At 35.7% G+C, this 8,962-nt stretch overlaps 1 long non-coding RNA gene across 1 annotated transcript; it reads right to left on the bottom strand.

Annotated features, from left to right (window-relative positions):
• Nucleotides 1-5,274: 5,274 nt before the first annotated feature.
• Nucleotides 5,275-6,420, bottom strand: LOC113065456 (uncharacterized). Its single transcript, XR_003279026.1, has 4 exons — nt 6,402-6,420; nt 6,204-6,268; nt 5,889-6,101; nt 5,275-5,800 (listed from the first exon to the last, which is right to left on the bottom strand). It is a non-coding gene; the product is annotated as an uncharacterized LOC113065456 (long non-coding RNA).
• Between the last annotated feature and the right edge of the window lie 2,542 nt (nt 6,421-8,962).

An 8,962-nucleotide genomic window follows, 5' to 3' on the forward strand; every position in this document is an offset into this window, starting at 1 on the left:
ACCCGTTCTCATCAGTCTGCGTATAAATAACACGACTTTACACTTTCTATTTGCGTGTAATGCATACGCCAAATGCCATTTTTGCGTGCATATGATACGCCAATCCTTCCCATTAATTTCGGTGGAGAGCAGATGCGTCCAAATAACACGCATCATCTTCAGCGGCAGTGACGTCACCAGCGAGGCTCGTTCAGTTCACCTGATGCGCGTACACCTTCAAACAGGTAAGCAAGGGTAAATATATTTTTCTTCTTCTTCTTTTTGTAATGTTATCACGTGGTTAAGCGTATTGTTTTAATTATTTCAGTATTTCTGCATCACGTTAGACAGGGTCGTGTTTTTAAAGGGCAGTTTATGCTCAAATTATGGGTCAGTGGGCTGCTCAGCTAGCCTACCATTGTCATTAGCCTAAGCTAACCTGTACTGTTTATAGACCTGTTGCAGTTTTAAATAAATAATGATGTGACATATGGGTCTTCAGCTTTTAGACATGACTAATACAAGCACAACAAAGCACCCAAACCCAATATCGCGTGATAATCGTGATCGTGTAAAAAGTCCACACATTTAGCATATTTTTACAATACTAGCCTAACTTTTGCTTGACCACGTCATGTGTAGCCAATACACACACAGTAACTACAGCATATTTACCATGCTTCTCCTACTTTAACCGTAGTTTTACTCTGGACTTTGTAACGCACATAACCACGACATTTACTATGGGTTTACCATAGTAACCATAGTTTTACTCTGGTATTTGTATTTACTAACACACAATAACCACGACATTTACTATGGGTTTACCATAGTAACCATAGTTTTACTCTGGTATTTGTATTTACTAACGAACAATAACCACGACATTTACTATGGGTTTACCATAGTAACCATAGTTTTACTCTGGTATTTGTATTTACTAACGAACAATAACCACGACATTTACTATGGGTTTACCATAGTAACCATAGTTTTACTCTGGTATTTGTAGTTACTAACGAACAATAACCACGACATTTACTATGGGTTTACCATAGTAACCATAGTTTTACTCTGGTATTTGTAGTTACTAACACACAATAACCACAACATTTACTATGGGTTTACCATAGTAACCATAGTTTTACTCTGGTATTTGTAGTTACTAACACACAATAACCACGACATTTACTATGGGTTTACCATAGTAACCATAGTTTTACTCTGGTATTTGTATTTACTAACACACAATAACCACAACACTTACCAGGATTTTACCACAGTAACTGTGTTTTACTCTACACTATTTGTAAAGCACAGTAACCACTAAGTTTGCCATGCCTTTAATATCTTTTTGTGATGTAATTGTAATTCAGTGTTTTTTCTGTCTTTCAGTTACGTCGGATTACATACTCCACAACAACCTGTAATCCAGCAGATCTTTAAAGAAGCCATCTCTTGTAAAATCTCTCTCTCTCTCTCTCTCTCTCTCTCTCTCTCTCTCTCGCTCTGCTAGAATTAACAGGGAACTTCAACTCCACGCTCCCAATGCTGATATTGAAGAAGCTGTCAAGGGGGCTGAACAAGTCCTTCAAAGGATCAACCCTTCACAGGTAATGTTGAAGACTCTTAGTTATAACTGATTTGCTTTAATGAACGCATCCTTATATTATGTGTTAATCAAATATTTTGGTCACAGATCATTTTAACACACTGTCTCAACATGTTTATATTTCAGGAAGGCCTGTCATGAGATTTGAATTTGACCATCTTGTGCATTTATGAAGAAGACCAAAAGCTGCAAAGGTAAACACTTCCAATGGTACGTCAGATACATTTTTCTCAGCATTTGATGTTTCTTAAATTTTGGTTCACTTAGCCCATCAGGAAGAACACTCAACAAAGAGCATGTTGTAGTAGTAATAATTCATCCAATAATCATATTATATTGCACAAGCGTACTTGTACAAAATTCTACAACTTTTACTCCTACTGCTGTTATTGGCCATTACCACAGCTCCCATCAGATTGTGCCCATTGTAAGAGTGTTTATATCATGAAGTTTAAATGAAGTCCATTGTATTCTTTATTGATCTTTACAAATTGGTGCCGCCTCTTCCTGTTTCAACAGTACATGATATCTGTCCACACCTCATAGTCTGCCTTTCTTTCTATGGTGATGTTACTGAACACATCTGTCTTAGAAGCAAGAGAATGGAAATCCTAGTTTAACTTTTCAAGTGCTACAAATCAGATCTTTTAAAGTTGTTCACACAAAGACCAATAACTATAATGAGAAGTATTTTAGCGTCCACACCAACAGACAATACTGTACAATTACTGCTATGCACACTGCAGTTACAGTATGTTGTATTCTGCCATTTGTTGTTGTCAGTGTTTTTGTTGTTCATAATGTGATAAATTATCTTTGTTTCTTCTTGTAGGATTTCTCACAGATTACTTAATCATTCTTCATCAGCTCTTCACAATATCAGCCCATTCAAAAGCTTCCAGATCTTCCTCTCTTGTGTGACACATCTGCTCTCAGTCCTTTACTGCCAACCTCCAGTCTTAGCATTTCTGCTTGTATTCATTTTTGCTCTACATTCATCACTCCAATCTCTACTATAAGCTCTCCTATATATATATATATACACATAATAATAATTATTATTATTAACCATTTATTTGTTTTGCATTTATTCACAATAGAAGCAAACAATGATTACAGGATATATGTTTTTAAAGGTGATAATTGTAAAATATTGGAGCATTGTTCTTAATCATTTTTGCCTATTTGGTTGATAAAGGGAAGAAAACAATATATTTTCAACTGTAGCCTTGATTATTCTTTGGCATCTTTTGTCAGGATTATTATAAATTATAAATGAATATTAAACTTATGTTTTTTGAAGGGAGTTTCTGTTGCAATTTTGTTTGTTTGTTTTCACTTAGTTACCTCTATGCATTTTTTTTTATCAACTTTTCTTTTTTTTCATAGTGGAATAAACTGGAGAGAGACTGTTCTGGGCACTATGTTTATCTGCGAAAAGTTTGACATATCAATAAACACTGTAAAATGACTAGACAATGAGTGATTGATGTCATGATGTTTGTTTGTTTGTTTTCTATTCCTATAGTTCAACTGGTGGATCTAAGAATGGCAAGTTTTTAGGGTCCATTTCCATGAAAAGTAGATGTGATAAATTGTTTACCTTTAATACACTATAAATACATTGTAAATATTACAGAAGGAAAATTGAGTAGTAGAAAAATATTGTGTTTAAATAATCTTCAGAGGTGTTTTTTTTAAGCAAATGAAACATTTTGACATTTATTTTTCACACAGTATATGCAAACTTTTGAGTTTAAGTACTGTACACTAATATTAGTGTAAACAATGTAGCCTATTCAATACAATGGGAATCATTATACCTTCGTTAAAACACAAAACAAAAAAACACCTTTAATCAACGTATTTCTTGCTGCATCAGGGTAACTGCAGCTTCTGTCCATTCACTACAGGAACCCGGAAGCTCCCGGCATAAATGACCATATATGTACAAGTTAGTGTGACGCCTCTGCTCAACTGGGTTGCCATTGGCTTTGACGTTCCCTTGGCTCTCGCAGAACTCGTTGTGATTGGACTATCTTTTAACCCAAATTATAAACCGCTTAATGTTGCAAAGTCCGTTTGACTGTAATTATTACGTCAGTAACACCTTCAGTTAACAATGCAGTGTTGCTATGTCGTGAGAAATTACCTCTTTACCGAAATCGTAACCCTAACCCTAAGCACAACTCCAATAAACTCCAAATACCAGCGCTAATATTACTCGCGTTCAAACGATAGAATGGCAGAGGCTTATGGGTAATGTAGTTTAAAATGTTTAATAATTAAAAAAATGGGAAAATGCAATCTTTTTTAACAAAGGGTCATCTAAACATGTTCATTGTGTAAACATTAATGACATATTAAAGAGGCAGGCTGAAATTCGATATTTTAGTAAGTGCACTTTTTTAAACACCTTTATACCACCTTTCCATATATGTTTGAAAACTCTGTCCAACATTATTTAATTAGCATAGCATAAGTAGTTGTCCTGCCAATTTTTTCTTTGACACTATAATCAGACTTTGATTTACAGCCATTTGAAATTTACATTTTTTTGCTCTTCTAGGGGACTCTACTGGGCCCTTGAAGATGGAAGGGCAGTAAAACATACACATACCTTTTCTCATCATGGACAACAGACTGTGCTGAGTCATAATTTTAAAGTTTTTCTTTTCAACAAATTGCCAATATGTAAGTTGTAAGTCATGTTTATCTTAGAATAAGAATAGAACCATAAAAATATACATCAGTGCCTATTTGGAATAGGCTCCAAATATTGAATTACATCAGGTGCAAGGATACAGTATTGAAAGTAAACAAAGACACCAATTTAAACAACCAATACATACTGTGACACTTCATTGTACTTTCACAGTGTCAATGTGTCATTCAGTAAGACAAGGTACAGAGAGTGTGTAGTTTATAGTGCAAAGCCATACAATTCATGCAATGCAAAGAATCATAATATTAAGAGCTAATTTGTGTCTCTGTGTAAAATACTCCTCATATTTGTCCTCCTCGGGTACTAAACATCAGTAATGTGCATGCTCATCTTGCTTATTATACAGTACTGGATTCATGTTGATCTTTCCCTTGTCCATCACCTTCAGTTGTGCATGAAATTCCTGCAGCATTATAGTCCATTCAGTATCTTCTAATGCAGCTTTCAGCCTGCCCTTCATCTAACTGAATGTCATTAATGTAACCAAATGTTAATTTCTTAATTAAAACACATTTATCTATTGTTTACAAAATTAAATGGTGTATTTACCAAACACCATTCTTAATATAGAATATTCACCCTACTTTATTATCCAACACCATGTGCAGTACTTTACTGGAGGATACAACATAAAGACAACTAAAGTAGTGTATTAAGACAAATGATATACAATTTTTAACAATATTAAAAATGGGTTATGTTAAAACCATGTTTTTCTAATCAGATGAAGCCATGCAAATGCATGCATGGTGAAATGTCTTGAGCCCCAAAGAATCACATCAAGTTTTTAGAGCTCTCTTGCTTTTCTTCCTCTTCTTGCTTGTCCATGTCCTGGACATATCATAATCTTCCATGTCATAATTTTTTTTTTGCAGTTGTTATGCAGCACCCTACAGCACAACTGATGAACAAAAGACATATAACCAATTTAAATCAAATGTCTTTATTGTCACAATACAATGAACACAAGTATACAGGTGACGAAAGTCTTGGGTGCAGACTGCAGCGTGACAGTATGGATGGCAAATGAATTAATTCATGAATATATATGAAATACAAATTCTGAATATATATATGAAACACACATATATAAGGGACTCAATTCAGGTAGAGAACAATATATGTTAAAAATTATGCTATACAGAGAGCATGAATTGAAAACAATAATAATCACAGTACACATACATGTCTGCAGTGCAGCACGGTATGAATTAGTGCAAACAGAATGTCAGGGTGCATAATAATATTGAGTCCAGTCAGCATAACTGATAAGAGTGCAGGGCATATGAGGTTGGTGGGGTGTGTATGGTTTTACTGGTATGAGTTCAGTTCAGTCTGATTGCCTGTGAAAGGAACTTGTCTCACTGTCTGCTGGTGTAGGTTCTGTGATAACGCATGCCTGATGGTAACAGTGAGAGCAATCCATGGCTCGGCTGGCTGGAGTCTCTGACCGTCCTCCTCACACTCCACCTGGTCTAGATGTCCTGGAGGGCCAAAACATGTATTTAGGGTATGGTAAATCAATAAACAATATATAGTATTTTTATTTATAATTGTTGCACTGGACTTAACATTGATTCTTGTTGGGGATATTGGCCAAAAGAATCCCACCACAACTAGCTCTCGTTGTTTAGCTGTGATGTTTACTTTTACAGGCCGTAACATCTGAGCTGTCGCAGTGGAGCGGTTTGTGAATGCAGTCTTCACAGAAGATAACTGATGGGTTCAGGTAGCAGTGATGCACTTGGTGGCCATTCAATTGATATCTTCATCAACTGGCTTCATCTAAATTCAAACAAACAGACAAAACAATAAGTCAGCAATAACAGCAATAACCATTCTAGAGTAATAGTGTTGGTGAATACAGTTGCAGGTGTCAGTACTCACCATATTCAGTCATTTCCTTCCCAAATCACAGAGATGATGCACAGCTTATTTGCTCATTTTAGGAGCTATAAAAAAGATGTATATGTGAAAAACTATAACTGCGGACTTGAAAAGTCTTTTGAGAGATCAACATCAATGTTGTACCACACATAACTGCATTGAATTCAGACATACAAATGGAAATGTGAAACTTTTCACCTTTCTGTCTTTTCTTTTGGGGCACAAGAAGTCCATGTTCATTCCTCATTTCTTTAGGACTGGTTTGACTGATTTTCTTTGCGTTTCTGGTCTTCAGCTGTAAAACAAAAAAATATTTATTGACCCCCATGTTTAATCATTATTGTTGTTTAAAAATATAAATAAAGCAGATATAATTATATACTTCAAGCACAAGTTCCTTGGCAACTCTAGTAGGCTCCTGAGTTCATCTGTTCACATCAGATTCAGCGTCTGAGAAAATACCATCATGCAAACTCTCAGTTTCTGCCTTACAACAGAGCATAAAAGAATGTGTGAGTGAGGGAGTACAGCATGAAGATGAAGTGAAAAAGGCAGAGAAAGGCAGAATTTTGTGTATAAATTTAACAGAATGAGGGGAACATTTAAGAGATTTAAGAGAACAGTACTGTCTGTTGGTGTGGATGCTAAAATACTTCTCATTATAGTTATTGGTCTTTGTGTGAACAACTTTAAGTGATCTGATTGCCCAAATTCATTGAAGATCTGATTTGTAGCACTTGAAAAGTTAAACTAGGATTTCCATTCTCTTGCTTCTAAGACAGATGTGTTCAGTAACATCACCATAGAAAGAAAGGCAGACTATGAGGTGTGGACAGATATCATGTACTGTTGAAACAGGAAGAGGCGGCACCAATTTGTAAAGATCAATAAAGAATACAATGGACTTCATTTAAACTTCATGATATAAACACTCTTACAATGGGCACAATCTGATGGGAGCTGTGGTAATGGCCAATAACAGCAGTAGGAGTAAAAGTTGTAGAATTTTGTACAAGTACGCTTGTGCAATATAATATGATTATTGGATGAATTATTACTACTACAACATGCTCTTTGTTGAGTGTTCTTCCTGATGGGCTAAGTGAACCAAAATTTAAGAAACATCAAATGCTGAGAAAAATGTATCTGACGTACCATTGGAAGTGTTTACCTTTGCAGCTTTTGGTCTTCTTCATAAATGCACAAGATGGTCAAATTCAAATCTCATGACAGGCCTTCCTGAAATATAAACATGTTGAGACAGTGTGTTAAAATGATCTGTGACCAAAATATTTGATTAACACATAATATAAGGATGCGTTCATTAAAGCAAATCAGTTATAACTAAGAGTCTTCAACATTACCTGTGAAGGGTTGATCCTTTGAAGGACTTGTTCAGCCCCCTTGACAGCTTCTTCAATATCAGCATTGGGAGCGTGGAGTTGAAGTTCCCTGTTAATTCTAGCAGAGCGAGAGAGAGAGAGAGAGAGAGAGAGAGAGAGAGAGAGAGAGATTTTACAAGAGATGGCTTCTTTAAAGATCTGCTGGATTACAGGTTGTTGTGGAGTATGTAATCCGACGTAACTGAAAGACAGAAAAAACACTGAATTACAATTACATCACAAAAAGATATTAAAGGCATGGCAAACTTAGTGGTTACTGTGCTTTACAAATAGTGTAGAGTAAAAACACAGTTACTGTGGTAAAATCCTGGTAAGTGTTGTGGTTATTGTGTGTTAGTAAATACAAATACCAGAGTAAAACTATGGTTACTATGGTAAACCCATAGTAAATGTCGTGGTTATTGTGTGTTAGTAACTACAAATACCAGAGTAAAACTATGGTTACTATGGTAAACCCATAGTAAATGTCGTGGTTATTGTTCGTTAGTAAATACAAATACCAGAGTAAAACTATGGTTACTATGGTAAACCCATAGTAAATGTCGTGGTTATTGTTCGTTAGTAAATACAAATACCAGAGTAAAACTATGGTTACTATGGTAAACCCATAGTAAATGTCGTGGTTATTGTGTGTTAGTAAATACAAATACCAGAGTAAAACTATGGTTACTATGGTAAACCCATAGTAAATGTCGTGGTTATGTGCGTTACAAAGTCCAGAGTAAAACTACGGTTACAGTAGGAGAAGCATGGTAAATATGCTGTAGTTACTGTGTGTGTATTGGCTACACATGACGTGGTCAAGCAAAAGTTAGGCTAGTATTGTAAAAATATGCTAAATGTGTGGACTTTTTACACGATCACGATTATCACGCGATATTGGGTTTGGGTGCTTTGTTGTGCTTGTATTAGTCATGTCTAAAAGCTGAAGACCCATATGTCACATCATTATTTATTTAAAACTGCAACAGGTCTATAAACAGTACAGGTTAGCTTAGGCTAATGACAATGGTAGGCTAGCTGAGCAGCCCACTGACCCATAATTTGAGCATAAACTGCCCTTTAAAAACACGACCCTGTCTAACGTGATGCAGAAATACTGAAATAATTAAAACAATACGCTTAACCACGTGATAACATTACAAAAAGAAGAAGAAGAAAAATATATTTACCCTTGCTTACCTGTTTGAAGGTGTACGCGCATCAGGTGAACTGAACGAGCCTCGCTGGTGACGTCACTGCCGCTGAAGATGATGCGTGTTATTTGGACGCATCTGCTCTCCACCGAAATTAATGGGAAGGATTGGCGTATCATATGCACGCAAAAATGGCATTTGGCGTATGCATTACACGCAA

Source organism: Carassius auratus, chromosome 48 (genome assembly GCF_003368295.1).
Source record: "Carassius auratus strain Wakin chromosome 48, ASM336829v1, whole genome shotgun sequence".
In the NCBI taxonomy this organism is placed as follows: Eukaryota; Metazoa; Chordata; class Actinopteri; order Cypriniformes; family Cyprinidae; genus Carassius; species Carassius auratus.